Source organism: Zootoca vivipara, chromosome 1 (genome assembly GCF_963506605.1).
Source record: "Zootoca vivipara chromosome 1, rZooViv1.1, whole genome shotgun sequence".
Classification (NCBI taxonomy): domain Eukaryota; kingdom Metazoa; phylum Chordata; class Lepidosauria; order Squamata; family Lacertidae; genus Zootoca; species Zootoca vivipara.
The window spans coordinates 4,396,905-4,417,366 of NC_083276.1; the positions used below are offsets into that span (position 1 = coordinate 4,396,905).

The 20,462-nt window shown below is 46.5% G+C and overlaps 1 protein-coding gene across 1 annotated transcript in view; it reads right to left on the reverse strand.

Annotated features, from left to right (window-relative positions):
• The window catches only part of FRMD6 (FERM domain containing 6), a 138,682-nt gene extending 120,841 nt beyond the window's left edge, over positions 1–17,841 (reverse strand). The window contains exon 1 of the mRNA XM_035100697.2: positions 17,600–17,841. The gene's annotated coding sequence lies outside the window, so the exon portion shown is untranslated. The remainder of the gene's footprint in view (positions 1–17,599) is intronic.
• Between the last annotated feature and the right edge of the window lie 2,621 nt (positions 17,842–20,462).

Consider the following 20,462-nt stretch of genomic DNA (forward strand, 5'->3'; position numbering starts at 1 on the left):
ATTACTTCCCTTGATCTAGACGCTATACTCCTATTGATGCAGCCCAGAATTGCATTGGCTTTTTTAGCTGCTGCATCACATGTAACCCCTCAGAACACTGTAGCAACCACAGAAAGCGTCACAGTGCATAGGGCTTGCGTGGCTACTTCAGTTTAACCCTATATGCTTGCAAGCAAAATGCCATAAATGCCAGACAGATAAATATCTGTGCTCTGGTAGTCCAAATTCTGCACCCAGAAGAGCAGGATTTTGCAACCGACATAAATTGTGCAAGCTACAGTTAAGCAACCTCTTTTCTGCATTCTGTTTCGGCATCATCTACCAGAGCTTTGCTGGTGATACAGAGGGACATAGACCAATGCAATGCCCTGAAACCAGATACTGCCAACCGTTGGGGATTTCTGCAGAGATTGTCCACATACCTCAAGAATTACCTCCACCTTACCTCTATAAGGGTGAGAAAAGTCCCTTTCAAAAAAAGGAAGAGAAAAGGAAGTTGAATTCATTCCCAGGAAGCCAAATTCTGTTTGAGAGGCCCCATTCCACCCTCCAGCTGAATCACAGCCTTGATGATAGCCCTTGTTTAAGACAATTTCTCACCCATCCTTTCTCTGGAAATGTTTGAAGTTTCTCCTCCACCACAACCTCCCCTGGAAGCTCATTCCTTTCCTGCTTTGCTCTTGCAATTAGAAAGCTCTTCCCAATACTGAGCACGCATTATCTTCCTGTCTCTTCAACCCGAGGAAGGAATGCACTTAATTAAAAAGCCTCGAGAAGAAAACACCAGGATATTTCAAGGTAACAAGCACATTTTCAGCCATCGGAACAAATTGCGCTCGGAGCCACCGCTGAGACCCATCTGGTGGTTGAAATGGCTCGCAAACTCAGTGGCACACTGTCTCATTCAGGCGACCCTCACATCCTGTGGCTCTTTCCAAGAGATCCCCAGTCACAGAGCTGACGGGTTATGCTTGGCAGATAATAATAATAATAATTTATTATTTATACCCCACCCATCTGGCTGGGTTTCTCCAGCCACTCTGGGCGGCTTCCAACCGAATATTAAAACAGTACTGTACAGCATTAAACATTAAAAACTTCCCTAAACAGGGCCGCCTTCAGTTGTCGTCTAAAAGTAAAATAGTTACTTATTGCCTTGACATTTGCTGGGAGGGCGTTCCACAGGACGGGTGCCACTACCGAGAAGGCCCTCTGCCTGGTTCCCTGTAACTTGGCTTCTCGTAGTGAGGGAACCGCCAGAAGGCTCTTGGAGCTGGACCTCAGTGTCCGGGCAGAACGATGGGGGTGGAGACGCTCCTTCAGGTATACTGGACCGAGGCCATTTAGGGCTTTAAAGGTCAGCACCAACACTTTGAATTGTGCTCGGAAACGTACTGGGAGCCAATGTAGAAACTGAAACCCTCTGGTTATGAAGTTTGAAAGCGGCCTTTGGGTGCAAGGGGACCTATCAGTTAACACAGCAATATTAAATCAGAACAGAAGAAAAAGTCCTGCTGGATCAGGGCAGCGGTCCATCTGGTCCAGCACCTTGTTCTCGAAGTAGCTGTGATGGCCTGGGACTCAGTCTCGGACTCGGAACCGGAGGAGGCTTAGACCGCACCGGATCCTCTGCCGTGGACATCAGCTGAACCTAGTCTGGTGCCTGTTCCTGAAGAGCCTCAGTCTGCTCAGGTTCCCCTGCAACAAGCACCAGTTGGGCCGATTCCTCCATTTTTTCGATGGATCTTGCCCACCACCCATTGATCCTCGGTTTTCAAACGTTTCGGAAGTTGAACAGTCTTCCGGAACGGATTACGTCTGAAAACCGAGGTTCCACTGTAACTTATCACCTTGGCTCGGGGGCCTTCCAACATTTCTCCAGTGGAAATAGAGATGTCTTAAGGAAAAGTGGGACCTTCCAGGATCAAATCAGAAACTGGGACTACCGTAAAACCAGGACCGTCCTGGAGGTTTTGTACCTCCTGGGTTGTGAGTGGGCAAATGTTAACAACCTTACGGTGTATCTCTGCCTATCTAGAGTTTCACCCAAAACAGGCAGTCCCCAGAACACTCTTGGGGATATTTGTGATTTTATACGGCAGAAAGTGCTGGTAGAAGTTACGACAGGCCCCCCCCCCCGCTCTTTTCAAGACCACTGGCTGTGCAGATAGATCTACCTTTGCCACAGGCCTTGTGAGTGGCATCACATAAATAATGGCAGCACCTGGCTTTGTTAGTCAGATTGCTGGCTAATAGTCTAAGACGGTGGTGGCTGATGTTTCATCGCTGGGAAAATAATGGCAGGAGATGGAGTCTCCGATAGCTTGGGGGCATTTGTTGAATGAGATATCCACTGGAGCAGGGGTTCCCAACAAAATTTTCTCGAGGACCCCCTCATCGAGCCGCTATTGTGACAAGGACCCCCATTAATTCCTAATCCTAAAAGACAGGGTACCTGCGCAGTAGCGCACAAATGAAGCCGACGCGCGCAAAGCATCTTGGGGAGGTGAGCGTTAGTAGAATGCGCGCGCTGCCTCTTTGCAAAACAGTAGTGTTTGTAAAGCGCCACCTAATGGCATACAGCAGAACTACTGCCTCTATCTAATTCTAGTTTTGCGCTAGACTCTGCTCATGCAGGAAGCGGCCAAAACAAAAAATCTGTTATCATACGAAATATATTTAATATAATTTTTATTCTAATAGCATCTTGCGGACCCCTCTGGCATAGCTCGCGGACCCCTGGGGGTCCCCGGACCACCTGTTGGGAACCACTGCACTGGAGGAAGGAGAAAGTGGAGGAAGAGGAGTAAGGGAGGCAGAGGAGGCGATAAAGAAGGAAGTTTATAGCAGCTGGAAGAGAGAGAGAGAGAGAGAGAGGGAGGGAGGGAGGGAGGGAGGGAGTTGAAGCTGGAATCAGCTGGACTTGTCTTTCTCCTTGTGATGTTGAAAGCTTGTCTCTCCAATACTCTCTCTCCTTGGAGGTTCCCTGTCCTGGGACTGTCTCCTAGTTTCTGATCTTTACATTCTGAAATTCAGTTCTCCACATTTCCACATCAGTTTGTGATTTTATACAGTAGTACCTCGGCTTACGAACACGATCCGTTCCGGATCGCGGTTCGTAACCCGAAAAGGTCGCAAACCGAGCGCCGCTTCTGCGCATGCGCGGGACGCGCGCCGAAAACACTTCCGGGTTCACGGAGTTCGTAACCCGAAGTGTTCGCAACCCAAGCAGGTCGTAAACCGAGGTACGACTGTATATATATTAAAACAGTGTCCTCAAAAAAAAGTATCGACGTAGAATCATAGAGCGGGTGGTGCTGTGGTCCACTGAGCCTCTTGGGCTTGCTGACCAGAAGGTCAGCAGTTTGAATCCCTGCGGTGAGCTCCCATTGCTCTGTCCCAGCTCCTGCCAACCTAGCAGTTTGAAAACACACCAGTGAAAGTAGATAAATAGGTACCACTGTGGCGGGAAGGTAAACGGTGTTTCCGTGCACTATGGCTTCCCTTGTGGTGTCCTGTTGCGTCAGAAGCGGTTTAGTCCTGCTGGCCACATGACCCGGAAAGCTGTCTGTGGACAAATGCCAGCTTCCTCGGCCTGAAAAGCGATATGAGTGCCACAACCCCATAGTCACCTTCGGCTGGACTTGACCATCTAGGGGTCCTTTACCTTTACCTTTTTAGAGCTGGAAGTACCCAAGGATCATCTAGTCCAACCCCCTGCAATTCATTTTAGTACACCTCCTCCACAAAACATTTCCCTCCTAATCTAATGCATTTTTGGATGTCATTTTCACAAATACATGCATTTTTAAAAAATGCACATATCACCCTCACAAAGAGTCAGACACGACTAAACAACTAAACAACAACAACATTGCTTTGTCAGAGAACCACATCGCAAAATTAAAAGAAATGTGAATTTCAGACACCGGCTGTGTTTCATTTGTTTAAAATGAGAAGCAAATGAAAATTCTCCTCTTCCGTCCTCACTCCCTGCATAGCTATCCTCTGAAGATCTGAAACAAACCGGGCGAATATGACACCTTTGTTTGTTAGACTGGTCCTGCATGATTTGCACTGGGTTAATGTTAGCGTCGCATTGTTTTTGTTGTTTTAATTTGCATGAAAATTTGACACATCCAGCAAGCAGCAGGTGCTTGCGAGTGATTTCAATCCACCGTTCCAGTTTATCCTCTTTTGTACGGCAGGGATAAATCATGCACGCATCTTGGGCGTGAAAGTTGTGAAATGGGCGATAAAAGTAATAACAAAATATTCAGGTATTCAGAAGTAGAGCAATTGGGGGAAGGAATCTGCTAAAGTTCAGTCTCACCCGGGGCACCATTTCTGGTCTAAGGCCAGCTCTGCTCATACCTAGGATTTTGCTTTTTAGAAATGTGAAGAAGTGATGAGTCTGTAACAATATTGACCTTGATCTGGGAGGCAAGGTGTCAGAATGGAATCAAGGTAGTTGGTTTTTTTTTTTTAGTGTGCAGTTGGGCACTAAATGTGGAGTTCGTGGGTGTGGGTGTCCTGTTGGGAAGCTGATAATGTACAGTTTGAAAAAATTAAGCACGTATTTATTAAGCCCTTCAAATCAGAGACGGGTTTTGGGGAGTGCATCCAGTTCCGTTGCACTGGGCGCGAAGCCTCGGGGGAACCCGCTGGTGATGGCACGACTATGATTTAGAATGGAGTGTGAGAAGCGGACACGGAGCAACGGATTCAAACTACAAGAAAGAAAATTCCACCTAAACATTAGGAAGAACTTCCTGACAGTAAGAGCTGTTCGGCAGTGGAATTTGCTGCCAAGGAGTGTGGTGGAGTCTCCTTCTTTGGAGGTCTTTAAGCAGAGGCTTGACAGGCATATGTCAGGAATGCTTTGATGGTGTTTCCTGCTTGGCAGGGGGTTGGACTGGATGGCCCTTGTGGTCTCTTCCAACTCTATGATTCTATGATTCTATGATTCTAAGCAGGGGGCACCAAATTTTGGCATCGCACTGGGCACCGCTGAAATTTGAGACCCAAAGGCCCACCACTGCTTAGAATCACAGGGCTGTAGCGTCGGAAGGGACACAAGAGGTCATCTAGCCCAACCCCCGGCAAAGAAGCATCAGAGATGGCATGCACACAAATTATGCCAGGGCAGAATGCGCCCAGTGCCCATACTTTAAATAAGCTGCCCAAAGCATATCAAAACATCCTGATTTGGGCCAGAACCTCCTCTTCTATTCCTTTCATTTTCGGACAAGCAACGCTTCGTAAATACCTTTAAATGTCTCTTGTTATTGCACCTGGTAGTTACTGAGCCGAGGCAGATTCATAAATGAGCCATCACTTTATAGTGGGTAAGGACTACTGACGCCTAAGGAGCAGCCGTCATTGGTATTGTATGTAAGCAGAGAAAAAGCTTTTAAAAAAAGTGTCTGCTGGATAATATGTGCGGTTGGAAACGCTGCTTTAAAAACCTACAAAAACCCACATTGATTTGCATGGGCCTTGCCTCTTCTTGGTGCATCCGCTGTGCCCATTCCTGGACAGGATTCCCTTGGCCACTGTGACCCATGCATTGGTAACTTCCTGTCTGGGCTACTGTAATGTGCTCTTCCTGGGGCCTCCCTTGCAGCTGTTCCAGAAGGCTGCAGCCTGAATGGCAAGTGGCACTCATTATCAGACCTACGTCACTCCAGTGCTGAGAGATCTGCACTGACTGCCTACTGGCCTCCAAGCCAGGCTTAGGGTTCTGCTACTTATATACTTGGGCTTGCCGATCAGAAGGTCGGCGGTTCGAATCCCCGCAATGGAGTGAGCTCCTGTTGCTCTGTCCCAGCTCCTGCCAACTTAGCAGTTCGAAAGCACGCCAGTGCAAGTAGATAAATACTTCCTGACAGTAAGAGCTGTTCGGCAGTGGAATTTGCTGCCAAGGAGTGTGGTGGAGTCTCCTTCTTTGGAGGTCTTTAAGCGGAGGCTTGACAGCCATATGTCAAGAATGCTTTGATGGTGTTTCCTGCTTGGCAGGGGGTTGGACTGGATGGCCCTTGTGGTCTCTTCCAACTCTATGATTCTATGATTCTATGAAATAGGTACCATTGCTGCGGGAAGGTAAACGGTGTTTCCGTGCACTCTGGTTTCCATCACAGTGTGCTGTTGCGCCAGAAGCAGTTTAGTCCTGCTGGCCACATGACCCGGAAAGCTGTCTGTGGACAAACGCCGGCTCCCTCGGCCTGAAAGTGAGATGAGCGCTGCAACCCTATAGTTGCCTTTGACTGGACTTAACCGTCCAGGGGTCCTTTACCTTACTTTTTCCTTACAGATTCCACATTTTCTGCAAGGAACGAGATTCCGTCTAAACATCAGGAAGAACTTTCTGGCAGCTGGAGCAGCTGGATGGTGGAACGGTCTCCCTCGGGAGGTGATGGAAGGAAGTTTTAAAGCAGAGGTGGAATGGCCACCTTCCATGTATGATCTAGTTGAGATTCCTGCATTGCAGGGGCTTGGACTAAATGACCCTTGGGGTGCCCTCCAACTCTCCCATTGATTCGAGGACCGGGGGGGCGGGCTTCTTCACCAGTGTTGTGGAACGTCCTCTCTCCTGCGGAGGTGTTGGCATTCTGTCGGCTCCTGAACACGCAAGTCTTCCAGCAAGCATTTCCCCTAACTTGCAATGTTATTGTTTTAACTTTAGTTTATTTTAATGCTTTCATTTTTATGCTTTTAAAGTGTTCGCTTAATTGTATATTTTAATTTAGGATGTTTTCATGCTCTCGTGCATTTTAATGATGGATTGATTTTACGGTCGTAAATTGCTTAAAAGCCATTTTGGCGCATATATATATATATGCTAGTTATTATACAATTATTATCATTATTATTATAATAATAGCGGTCATTATAGTGATAATCTGCAAGGGGAGAACCTCGTCCTCCTGTACTCTGTTCCATATGCCATACCTCATGTTTTCATGCCCCCCCCTCTCTTTCTTTCTTGTTGGACAGCTCCACGGCTTCTATACATTGACTATTGTTCTGAGCAAGACAATGATAACAACAAAAGCAGCCCACAGACATTCCTTGCAATGCACCTGGAGAAAGAAACCCAGCAGGGATTTGGCGGGATAGCAAAAGGGCGGAGGGTGTGTTGAGGGAAGGCAGGAAGAAAGCAGGGAAGCTTCACAAAGTCTTTTGCAACAGGCTCTGTGTGGACGAGGCTGCTGTTAATTCAGTGGGGAGGGACCACATTGCATGAGCTACGGCAGGGGTAGGCAACCTCAGGCCCCTGGGCCGGATGCGGCCCAATCGCCTTCTCAATCCGGCCCACGGACGGTCCAGGAATCAGCGTGTTTTTACATGAGTAGAATGTGTCCTTTTATTTAAAACCATAGAATCATAGAGTTGGAAGAGACCACAAGGGCCATCCAGTCCAACCCCCTGCCAAGCAGGAAACACCATCAAAGCATTCCTGACATTTGCCCGTCAAGCCTCTGCTTAAAGACCTCCAAAGAAGGAGACTCCACCACACTCCTTGGCAGCAAATTCCACTGCCGAACAGCTCTTACTGTCAGGAAGTTCTTCCTAATCTCTGTGTTATTTGTGGGGCATAGGAATACGTTCATATTTCTCCCCAAAATATAGTCCAGCCGACCACATGGTCTGAGGGACGGTGGACTGGCCCACGGCTGAAAAAGGTTGCTGACCCCTGCGCTACGGCATAAAATAGCCATTTCCAGAAGGGTAGCCGTGGAACAAAGCCTGCCAAGGGCCTTGTGGTACCCGAAAAGCTAACACATTTAAGATGGTGTAAACCAGCCTTCCTCCAGCCTGTCGCCTTTGGATGGGGTTGGACTACAACTCCCATCATCCTGAGGGAAGAACACTTCGGGGGGGTGGGCTCCTGTCTCTGCTGCGTGGCTTGGCGGAGGGGCGGCAGTGCAGGTTTTTGAATCCTGGCGACGCGTGCTTCAGGCCCAGGAGGCTGCTACCAGTCAGAGTAGACTATATGGAGTTAGATGGAGAAGTAGCCTGAGCCTGCCTGACCTGCCTGCATTGCGGGTTTGAGGGCAGAGCCCAGTTCAAGACCTGCCTATTCACCCCAGGTAGGGGCAGGGAATTGGTGGCCCTCCCAGTGCTGATGGACTCCAACTCCCATCAGCCCCAAGAAGCAAGGCCAGTGGTCAGGGATGATGGGAGCTGGAGTTCACCAAAAACTGAAAGGGGCACAGAGTCCTCATCCCTGGGTGGATCTACACACAGGAAACCACCCCCCTATAAATAAATCAGAAATTAAATTGTTATACAAATAAAACCCTATATAAAAATCTCATCAGAAATTTGTTTGCTCTCTGGCGCCATATGTTGTATTATATGTTTATAACACATTTAAAGCGTTGTTTTTTGACTAATGTAGCTGAGTCCCCTGTCTAAGGTGAAGAAGGTGTAGAGATAAAAAGCTACCTATCGAAAACGGAAAGAAGCAGAATTTCCCACCAAAAAAGAAGGGATAGGCAAAGTGATATTCCATGCAGAATTGGCAACGTTGACAGCCAAAATAAGAGAACTTAATGAGGAAGAAGGGGAGTCTTTTTCGGACTAACGAAATACTATAATATGATGAACAAGCAAGCAGGATTCAAATTATGAGCAGCAGAAGAAATTAGAGATTATAGTAGTGCTGTTGTGGCATAAGAGAGAGAAGATAGGGTGCAGTGCAGGGAGAGATGAAAACAGCATGAAAGATGACAAAACAAAAGTTGTTTTCTTTTTACTATGTATTGAAATATATGTGTTAAACTTTGGACAACTTAATAAAACATAGGATAAAAAACCTGTAGCGCTAAAAATAAAACAAAATAAATAAATAAAAATCCAGGCCACCCCCTCACCCTCCTCCTCTTCCTCTTTCCCCGATTTTCGGGACCCCATTTCCTTGACCTACAAGCAACCCCTTTTTTCTTCGAGGTCTCCCCTGCCCTGAGGAAGGCACTGCAAAACACAGAACTCCAGCTGCCCCGACTCTGGCATGCTCAAGCCTGTCCTCCCGTTCCAAACTTGCTTGTCACATCACCTGAACAACCAGGAACCTAAATTCCTTCTGGCTTGGTACCCTGATTGCGTTAAAGGGTAAGGAGGAAGGTGGCCGGCAAAGTTTTCAGCGCTGGGCAAAGGGAGATCCATAAGCAAAATGGGGGAGGGGAAGATGCAGAGTTTTGCATGGACAAGTACCCGGTATAATGATATTTGCAACACATTTATACAAAGTATTATAGGTTTTATGTGTGTGTGTGTGTGTGTGTGTGTGTGTGTGTGTATTTGGATAATAATCCTCATTCACTGGATAAGTATATATAGAATACACACACACACACACACACACACACACACACACACACAGTGGTACCTCGCTAGATGGATGCCCTACTAGACGAATTTTTCACTAGACGAATGGGTTTTGCGATCGGAGGTTGCCTCGCAAGACGAATTCGTTTTGTGAAAAAAATCATCTAGCGAATCGCGGTTTCCCATAGGAATGCATTGAAATTCAATTAATGCGTTCCTAGGGGCAAATAATAATAATAAATTTCAATGCATTCCTATGGGATTCGCAAGACGAATTTTTCGCAAAATGAATTGACTCACAGAACAAATTAAATTCATCTTGCGAGGCACCACTGTATATAGAATATATAGATGGATGGGGTATTTTTTGTTTTTTGTTTTGTTTAGTCGTTTAGTCGTGTCCGACTCTTCGTGACCCCATGGACCATAGCACGCCAGGCACTCCTGTCTTCCACTGCCTCCCGCAGTTTGGTCAAACTCATGTTCGTAGCTTTGAGAACACTGTCCAACCATCTTGTCCTCTGTCGTCCCCTTCTCCTAGTGCCCTCAATCTTTCCCAACATCAGGGTCTTTTCCAAGGATTCTTCTCTTCTCATGAAGTGGCCAAAGTATTGGGGTATAAATAATAATAATAATAAATAAATAAATAAATAAATAAATATGGAGGATGGATGTCTATATGGGTGTGATTTGAAAACTCTGGCTTTTGTGTGGCCGAAAGGTAGCTGCCTTGCAAGAGTCACCTGAGTTGTTTGGTCCACTCTTGCACCTGGCCCCAGCCATCCCTGCCACGCGGCCCCTGGAAAGTTAACCAGGACGGAATGCGCCCCTGAAGCGCCCCTGGGGAAAAAGCACTGCCGCCGAGTTAGATGGGACAACGTGTCTCTCCATGGGAGGCAACTGCAGATTGCTTGGTGAGCGAATGCCTGCACCCAAACAACATATTGCTCTGCCTAATGAGCCAGCCTGGAGCCAGCTGCTCTGCAGTTACCCCTTTAATTGACTCTGCAACTTTATATGCCAGCATGGAACTCGAGGAAGCATAGCATTCTCCCGTCCAGACACTAGCCAGACCAGACCTGCCTGGCTTCAGCATGCTGCGGGGCCGACCCGTCCCGGTTTGCTGCCTGAGGCCAAATGGGACAGTGCTGCCTCTCAACTGCCCCAGCCTGCCCTTGCCAAAAGCCTCACTTCCTGGGGTTGTGCGGCTGGGGTGGCATCCGGCGAGACCTTGCAAGATCTCAACAACTGCTCACCAAACTCTCACGAAATCTTGCGGAGCTCTGTGATTTCTCCAGGGACTGCTCTCCTTCTTCTTACAGTATTTGTGATTTTAAATTTTATACATTTCAATAATTTTACCATCATTTTAACATTTCAAAACACGCTTCCTTCCCCCCTCTTTCTGCGGTTCCTTACATTTATTTTCCTGCATATTCCATATTAACTTAACTTACTCATTTATTCATCTACGGTATATACTCTTATAAAGATGCAGGTTATTACAATAATCCTGCCAATGTTCTTATCTGTTTACTGTTTATTTGTAAATATTCAATAAACCATTTCCATTCTTTTATAAAAAGTTTATTATCTTGATTTCTTATTATTCGGGTAAGTTCTGCCATTTCTGCATATTCCATAAGTTTTTGTATCCATTCTTCCTTACATTTGGGGGCAAGTAACACTCTTACTGCTGTAGTAGCATATATAAAAACATTTCTGTAGTTCTGTCCCTATAAATCCCAAAAGAAAAGCTTCTGTTTTTTAAAAATAAAATTTATTTTGAACATCCTTTTCTAAAAAGTTTATCTTGATTTCTTATTTTCCGGGTAAGTTTAGCCATTTCTGCATATTCCACAAAGTTTTTGTTTTGTTTTTATAATATATTTATTAAAGTTTTTTTTCGACAACAAAAACATACAAAAATACAAAACACAAAAAGAAAATACAAAAACACAAAATACAAAAAAATACAAAGATACAAAAAATACAAAAAACAAATTCCACAAAGTTTCTGTATCCATTCTTCTTTTGCTGGGACTGCTTCACTCTGCCTTGTGAACAGGCTGCCCCTGGCAAGCTGGGGGCATCACGTGCCCTCAGACCAGGCCCCTGTTGGGTCACCCGATCATAAGGCTGGTGGCTACAATGCCATCCGCAGGGGCAGCACTGAAGCCGAACAGGGATCGGCTCTCTCCACTGGCAAGCTGCAACGGAAGCACAGGGCATTGGGTATCTCGGTCCCCTCACCAAAGTCCTTGGCTCAAAGCCCACCATGCTCAGGGCTGACCCGACAGTAAGGCAGGACGAGGGACTGTCCGAAAAGCCCTCCCCAAAAATCTCAAATCTCAGGCAGGTTCATATAAGGAACAGTGGTGGACGCCTGCCCCACAGTCAGCGTCAAAATAAGATTCTGCGGTCCGGTCAGCTTTCGTGTCTGAAAGTGAGGGTGAGATGCCATCTTGCCCCTTCGCCTCAGTCAGCCACGTCTTTTGCACCAGTCTTGAGTGTGCCTCATTTCCCCTTACTGTATGCTTGTACATGGCATACTTGCCAAGTTGCTGTCAGAGAAATAAGGGACCGGGCCGGAAATAGCAGGCCGGAAGTAGCGCTGCCGCCATTTTGGAACTGGGCGGAGCATGCTCAGAAGTGACTTTTGATGCTGCTTTGCCCAGTTCCAAAATGGCCGCCGCGCCAGAAGTCGCACTGCAGCCATTTTGGAACTGGGCAGAGCAGCATCAATAGTCGCTTCTGAGCATGCCCCACCCAGTTCCAAAATGGCCACCGCACCAGAATAAACCGGGGAAAAACAAAAAAAATCCGTTTTTCCAGGTAGGAACAGCTGGGAAAATGGGGATTTCCCGGGGAAAACGGGACACTTGGCAGCTATGGTACATGGACCACTTATAAACGGCATCTCCAACTCCTCGAAAGATTCCATCAACAGTGTCTCCAAATTTTTTTACACATCACTTGGGAAGACAGGTGAACTAATGCCAGTGTACTGGAAGAAGCAAAGATCACCAGTGTTGAAGCAAAGATTCTTCAACATCAACTTTGTTGGACTGGGCGTGTTGTGCGGATGCCTGATGATCGTCTTCCAAAGCAGCTACTCTATTCCGAATTTTAAAATGGAAAGCGTAATGCTGGTGGTCAACAAAAGAAGTTCAAAGACTCTCTCAAGGCAAATCTAAAAAAATGTAGTATAAACACCAACAATTGGGAAACCCTTGCCTGCGAGCGCTTCAGTTGGAGAACAGCCTTTACCAAAGGTGTCATGGGCTTTGAAGACACTCGAACTCAGGATGCAAGGGAGAAACATGCTAAGAGGAAGGCACACTTGGCAAATCCACCTGTGATCCACTCTGGCCCGGAAACCAGTGTCCCCACTGTGGAAGGATGTGTGGATCCAGAATTGGCCTCCACACTCACTTACGGACTCATTGTTAAAACTGTGTTTATGGAAGACAATCTTACTCGGCTGCGAAGGACCGCCAAAGAAGAAGAAGCAACCCACAGTGCCCAGAAACCAGCACAGAAGTTTCAAAACTAAGTGGGGAGATGTAGCCAGCCTGCTTCCAATATGGTACAGTCACCTACTGGTTGAGAGTCCCCACATCACCCCTGGAGCTCCAAATGAGTTTTTGTTCTGGATTAAAGCAGGGTCTCGAGATAACTTGGGCTGGACTCTGCAGTGTCCTCCAGCCCTAACTAGCTGGCTTGGAGGACACACACACACACACACACACACAGTATATATCAGACTTGTGCTAACAGCTAAAGGGAGCATTTTTCAGCAAGCCATATATATATTTATAAATCTACAGGTGAAGCATTCAAACTATATCCTTGTTCTTCCTGTGTGTGGCAATTATTCTGTCCGTGATGTTTCTTCCCATCCTTGTAAAATATTATATCTATCTTTTCCATATATATATATATATATATATATATATATATATATATATATATACACACACACACACACACACACACACACACACACACACACTGTATATTCCTGCATATAAGACTACTTTTTAACCCAGGAAAATCTTCTCAAAAGTCGGGGGTCGTCTTATACGCTGGGTCATCTTTCTTATACGGCGATTATATCCCAAACTCTATATTTTAACTGGAAAAGCTGGGGGTCGTCTTATACGCCCAGTCATCTTATATGCCGGAATATACAGTGTGTTTATATATATATACCGGTATGCAATGGGATATTAGCTCCGCCCAAGTCATGATGGAGAACAGCAAAAACCAGGAGATAGATATAATATTTTACAAGGATGGGAAGAAACATCACGGACAGAATAATTGCCACACACAGGAAGAACAAGGATATAGTTTGTAATGCTTCACCTGTAGATTTATAAATCATTTAATGTGTCAATATGGATGGAAGTCGTTAATATTGCAGTTGTATAAGGGATTGCTATTTTGACTGGAGTGTAATTGACATTAAAAGGATTTTGGAATGCAGAAATAAAGTAAATAATCAAGCCATCAATTCTAGCATGTGGGGGGACAGGACACCTAAATTATATAATCTGGTGTCTGAACGATTGGTATTAGCAATTGTACTATAATTTGGCATTGCTATAATGAAGCTATTATTGAATTATTGTAATTGAAAACTAATTAAAATTATATATATATTGCTCGCTGAAAAATGCTCCCCTTAGCCGTTGGCGCAAGCCTCGCAGGAAGAAGGCAGCATTGCAGACTCGCAAAGCTTGACTAAGGTTGTTGACAAACTGGAGATGGTTTGAGGACCCTGCGAAGATTAAGGGGTTGGGATGTTTTCCTGCAGTCAAGGCCTTCCCAAACTGGCAATTATTGGCTGCTGTTGTAGCATGCAGCTCAGCTCAGCGTTCAGAAATTGGCACCAGACAGTTTGCAAGCCCAGATCCCAGGGATGTTTCTTCCAGATCCTTCCCAGAAGAGAAATTTAATTTGGATATCCTGCATTTGCATGCATAAATACCTTACAAGCTCAGAGCTTGCCATCAGCGCTGTGTTGGAGCAGAATGGCTGTCAGGCAGGCCAAAGTTGCCTTTCATTGCAGTTCAAGATGCCCAGGGGAATTTTTCTGGCAGATGGTGATTAGGAATGGGCAAATCTGTCCATTTCAGCTTCCTTTCTGTTCTCAGTTCTCCAACTCAGTTCACCTGATTCTCACATCAGTTTGTGATTGGTTTATTTCTAAAAGACAGCACAGTTTGCATGCATTTGGTACACCTTCGCACCCTTAAATTTCACCACCCAGTGCATTTTTTTGCCAGCATTTACCTCTTATACAATAAATTTTATATGCTATTTTCACTAGCATATGCTATGGTCCATGGGGTGCTATGGTCCATGGGGTCACGAAGAGTCGGACATGACTAAACGACTAAACAACAACATTTTCACTAATACACACATTTCACACGGACTTTCCCCTAAACGTACACATTTTTGCATGCACTTTCTGGGTCGCAAATTCCATCACAAAATTCAAATTCAAAATTCAGGTACAAAATGCGTTTTGCTTTGAGTATTGTTAATGGCGCTGCAAATCTGGTAGGTTTGCATTAAGAGCCCATGTTGGCCTGTGAGTCAGACCTTGCCTGCCTGAAGTGACTAAGAGCATTTGCATCTGTTAACAAGATTGTTTTATTCCAGTAGCTGCAAAGAGACTGTGTTTTTGTTCTGACGCACCCCCTGGGTGACCACGTGCTCCGACAGCGATGGAATTCACCCTAGCAAAATAGAACAAGAGGCCTGTTTTGTATTTCTTAAAATAGGTGCATGGGATCCAGTCATAGCCCACTCTTAATGCAATGCCTTGCAGCTATGGACCGGAAGGTCTGTGGGCAAAATCCAGACTCTTGCAGAGTGCCAATTCTCTCTCTCCCACATTGGAAAAATTCAAAGGAAGAGAACATGGCTTGTCTTGTGATTGTGGCAGTGGGACTTTCTGAGGGTCCTCCGACCCATCGCCCTCTATAACATGAGACTCCCGTAAACCTAGTCACCGACAGTCCAACCTGTTCATTTAAATAAACTTTCATAGAATCATAGAATCGTAGGAAGAGACCACAAGGGCCATCCAGTCCAACCCCCTGCCAAGCAGGAAACACCATTAAAGCATTCCTGACAGATGGCTGTCAAACCTCCACTTAAAGACCTCCAAAGAAGGAGACTCCACCACACTCCTTGGCAGCAAATTCCACTGCCGAACAGCTCTTACTGTCAGGAAGTTCTTCCTAATGTTTAGGTGGAATCTTCCTTCTTGTCGTTTGAATCCATTGCTCCGTGTCCGCTTCTCTGGAGCAGCAGAAAACAACCTTTCTCCCTCCTCTATATGACATCCTTTAATATATTTGAACATGGCTATCATATCACCCCTTAACCTTCTCTTCTCCAGGCTAAACATACCCAGCTCCCTAAGCCGTTCCTCATAAGGCATCGTTTCCAGGCCTTTGACCATTTTGGTTGCCCTCTTCTGGACACGTTCCAGCTTGTCAGTATCTTTCAATTAAAAATACTTTATTCGCAGTATAAAATCTTTAAAAAATTGTCTTTTTGAGAATTCAGAAAGCCTGAGATCATCTTAATGTGTGACAGGTATCATTGTGAGAAGGAAAGAGCAACCTTTAGGTTCCCGTTCCATGAAGTTTGGGAATGTGAAATTATTTGTTACATTTCTGCCTTTCTTTTATATCCAACCCTTTTCTCTATGGAGCTCAAGGGGGTTCTCTCCCGCCTCGTTAGCTCAGTCGGTAGAGCATGAGCCTCGTAATCACAGGGTTGTGGGTTCGAGCCCTGTGCTCAGTCAAAGATTCCTGCATTGCAAGGGGTTGGATGAGATGGCGCTTGTGGTCTCTTCCATCTCGACGGTTCTATGATTCTATTTAATCTCCACAACAATCCTGTGAGGCAGGTTTGGTTGAGGGGCAAGGAGTGGCCCAGGGAGAGCTTCATGGCTGAGTTGGGATTCGAACCTTGGTCTCCCTGCTTTTAGCCCACCACTCTAACCACTGCACCTTTGGCTCTATAACCAGCTATAACCTCCAGGTTGGTAAAGAGAGCCTTTACCAACCTGGAGTCCTCCAGATGTTTGGACTACAACTCTCATCAACCCCAGCCAGGCTGTATATCTGAGTCAAAATGGGCTTCCAAGTCCAAAACATCTGACCTCTTCCATCACTATAGAAGACCCCCAACATTGACGTTCAAAGAGATGAAACTTGGAACCTTGGCCTACATCATCATCATCATCATCATCATCATAATTTACCTATTAAATTTGTATACTGCCCTTCACCCGAAGATCACAGGGCGGTTCACAACATAAAAATACAAAATGAGAACACAAAATGCACAATGAAAACAAGAACAAACACAGACCAATAATGGCCCCCTCTCACAGACACATTTAAAAGGCCTTGGGAGTGAATTTAAATCTTCCGTTTGAGCTTTGTGCCCCAATCGCACCCGAACAGCAGTTGAAAATATTGCTTCGATGTAACCAGTCAGAAACAGAAGGGGATGTGCCTTGGCTGGGCACCAGCAGCAGCCAGAAAGCACAGCATTGCAAAACATCTGCATGCACAAAGAAGAAGGCATTGCAAATATAAAAGAAAAGGTATCTGGTTCCTAGTGAATGCCTGGTTTGCAGCTGTGGTTCCTAACCCAGTAAATGATACAGGAGTCAGGCTCAGCAGATTAATTGCACAGACAACTCACTGGAAGCTTGCAGCCTTACTACCTTGGACAATCTGCAAACTTTTTCCAAAGGCAACCACTAATTCAGAATAAGTTTTAAAAGGGCAAAAAAATTCCGAATGAGCACACGAAATTAAGTTATGAAATAGTTTTTACATTTCCGTAACTGACTCTTCATGCCAGCTTTGTCCCCTGCTGTCAGTGCAGTTGCTCGATTTGGATTCCTGGGTTATCAGAGAATTGTAGACTTGGAAGGGACCCCCCAGGGTCTTCTAGTCCAACCCCCTGCAAGGCAGGAATCTCAGCTAAAGCATCCATGACCGAGGGCCACCCAACCTCCAAGGAAGGAGACCCTACCACTTTCCGAGGGGAGTTTGTTCCACTGTCGAACGCTCTAACCACCAGAAAGTTCTGCCTAGTGTATATGTTATGAGATTTGAAGGAGATGCAAGATATCATCTTTACGGGATGCGAGCAAGGCACTGCGTGTGAGGACCTCCAGCCTTCTTGGTTTCCAAAACAAACCCCTTAAATCATTCCCTACCTGTCGCCAGAGCAGTTTAGGTGTCGGGTCCTCGCTGCCACCACTCCATGCTTAATCCCAGACCGTCAGTCGAGTGAGATGGAGAGCCATGGCCACCAAGAGAGAAGCCTTTCCAGATGTCCCTCGAGGGACAACGTCCTCTCGACTCGGCCGTACTCCCTGCCGCCTGAGAGATGGTTGGTAGGACAGAAACGGCGGAGAAGAAGACAGAGGTGTCAGAAGACGCCCCACTCCAGCCTCCGCTGCTTGCAAAGGCAAGGGTGTTACTCACTGGGAATTACTGTACTATTAAGAGACCTACCCTGTTTTGGTTGGCTTCCAAAACCCTCGCTGGGCATGTCCTTACCTGCTACAAAGGAGGCAACTCTGAACCATAGAAGATGGGGGATGGGGAGGAATCTGAAGTTGGTTGGTTTTGGAGGTGAGGCTCAAGGCAAGGGACCCTGGACGCTTCCCTAGTTGAAATGGTTGAAATAGGGAGTGTGTGTGTGTGTGTGGAGGGGAACAGAGCCCATATGTTAACATGGGCTACATACCTGGCCCAACATGTGCGCAGGGATGCGGGGAGCTTGTTATGGGCTTGGCTTTCCGCAGCGCAGATGGGCCTCAAATCAAGCTGCGACTCGTTTTCCCCAAAGACGTTAAGGAGCAGCTGGGATTAAGGAGCCGAGGAGGAATGTGGTTTGCTTAGTCGCGATGAGCCTCGTACTGTACGGAGGCAGAGTCGCACGATGACAGATGGATAATCGCAGCCCCTTCATGTCTAATACCCTGGGATCGCGTGCTCAATCCGAACCCCGTTTGCAACGAGACCGAGAACCGCAGAAGTCACCCTAAGCAGTCATTTGCTCGCTAATTTCTCTAGCATTAAACAATTAGATTTCCAGAGCCACCGACTTAACATCTGCCTCTAGAGCCCTCCTTGTAGGGCTTCCAAAAGCAGGGAAGGAAGTTTCAAAGAAAAGTTCTGCAGAAGAATGTCAAGTTTATAGCAGGATGTTGCACTCTCTTCTTTTTTCAAAAATAAAAAAAACCCTAGCCGGTTTTTTCCTCACCTTTGCACACTGTGGGGACAGCTTTCCCATGTCACTATTTGCCACACCAATTACTGTAAAATGGGAGCAATTGTCCCTTCAAAGGTGCAAAAACTAAGATGATAAAACACCTTGGAAAGTAGAAATATTTTCCCTGTTTTGTTTTTTTAAGCCATGGAGGTAAGGCCTCCGAAACAGTGAGGTTAAATGCACCTTTGCCAAATGCAAATTGCATCCCTTGGGGGAGGGTGTCCAACAAATATCAGGAATGCAGCAAGAGCACAGGGGGGGGCAGTTTAACCCCTCGCTCCCCTGCTGCGCTCCGGGTGAAAAGGGAACAGCTTCTCTGAAGGCTCTGTTTGCGCTGAGAGGAAACCCTGCGTTTTGCTTAGGAGCAGGATCAGTCCTGAGATAGACCTTAGTCAGGCTGCTCTTTCCTAACCTCATTCTCCCGAGCTGCGAAATGTGGGGTAAGTACCTTGGCCTACCTTACAGGTTTGTTGAGAAATAATGTAGGTGACGAAATGCCTTGGATGGTACCCAACAACAGCACATCCTTCCTTTGTGACGACTCCTTTGATCCAGCGCAGGCTTCTGTCGCTAGAAGGGAACGGAGGTAATGCTTGCCAGTTCCTCTTCTCGACCCCCACTGCATCTAGCATTCCCCCCCCCAAATCTGCTTTGGTGGGCTTGGGACCCTTGAGGTGGGAGGTGATCTGGGGGGCTGCAAGAAGGGAGGAGAAATGAATGCTCTGAGCACATTCTGCTGCTGCATATTCCCCCCCCCCCGGACTGAACAGGACTTGAACACTCCAGTGGAGTGTTGGTGCCCCCCCTCCAGATGTTGATGTACTACAACTCCCATCATCCCTGACTCTTGGCCAGGCTGAGTGTGGGATTTGGAGTTGAATGACGCTTAGAAGGTTGCTGCTTCCTCATCCCTGCACTAAACTTTAAATTGCTGCGTTCCGAGAGTTGTCACGAGTATTTCCGCGACGCCCTGTTCACAGATGCGATTCCACGTCTGGGAATGATCAGGAAACGATGGGAGTCCCTGAGAGAAGGGAACAAAAAACGGGTTTGCAAGTGTTTTGATGGTGCCTTTCAAAAGCTTCCCACACCCTGATCCTTCGGGAGATATGGTGAGTGTCACAATAAAAATTATGCACAGCCAAATAAATAAAACAGACTTGCCACCAAACTGTTTTCTTCACCTTTTTGGGGAGAAAAAGCTGTCCAAGGTACCAAGACCTCTCCCCGGCATTTTGGCAAAGATCACCATTACTAAAATGGTTGTTTCCATCACCCTCTACCTCCCCCCACCAAGGCCTTAACTGGACCCTGCCTTGTGTTTTGGAAGTGAAATAAACTCGGAGCCGAGAGTGAATTTCATGCTCTTTATTCAGCTCTTAGTCATCAAGAGGAAGAAGAGAAGAATGCCCTTTCCCCAAAACCATCTGCTTATCTACATTATTTACACAATGGGCTTTGCGTGATTGGCTACTTCAGGGCTACACCTGTGGGCCAATCAGGTTGCGGATTCACTTCTGCCAGCCGCCTGATTGGCTGCTCCTGCAGGCCAATCAAGTTGCGGATTCACTTCGACCTGGAGTTGGATTGGGTGGCTTCTGCGGACCAATCAGACTGCTGGTTCTGGATCCTATTGTTCTATGATTCAGCTCAGTACATAACAGGAAGGTTGAATGGGAAGGCCTTGGAAGCAATGGCGTAGCTAGGCGCTCGGGTGAAGGCGGAGCAAGCCAGGGCAGGGCGCACTGTGCACAGCCTCTCCGTTGCCTCCCCCTCAGCTGTAGGGCGGCCGAGGAAGA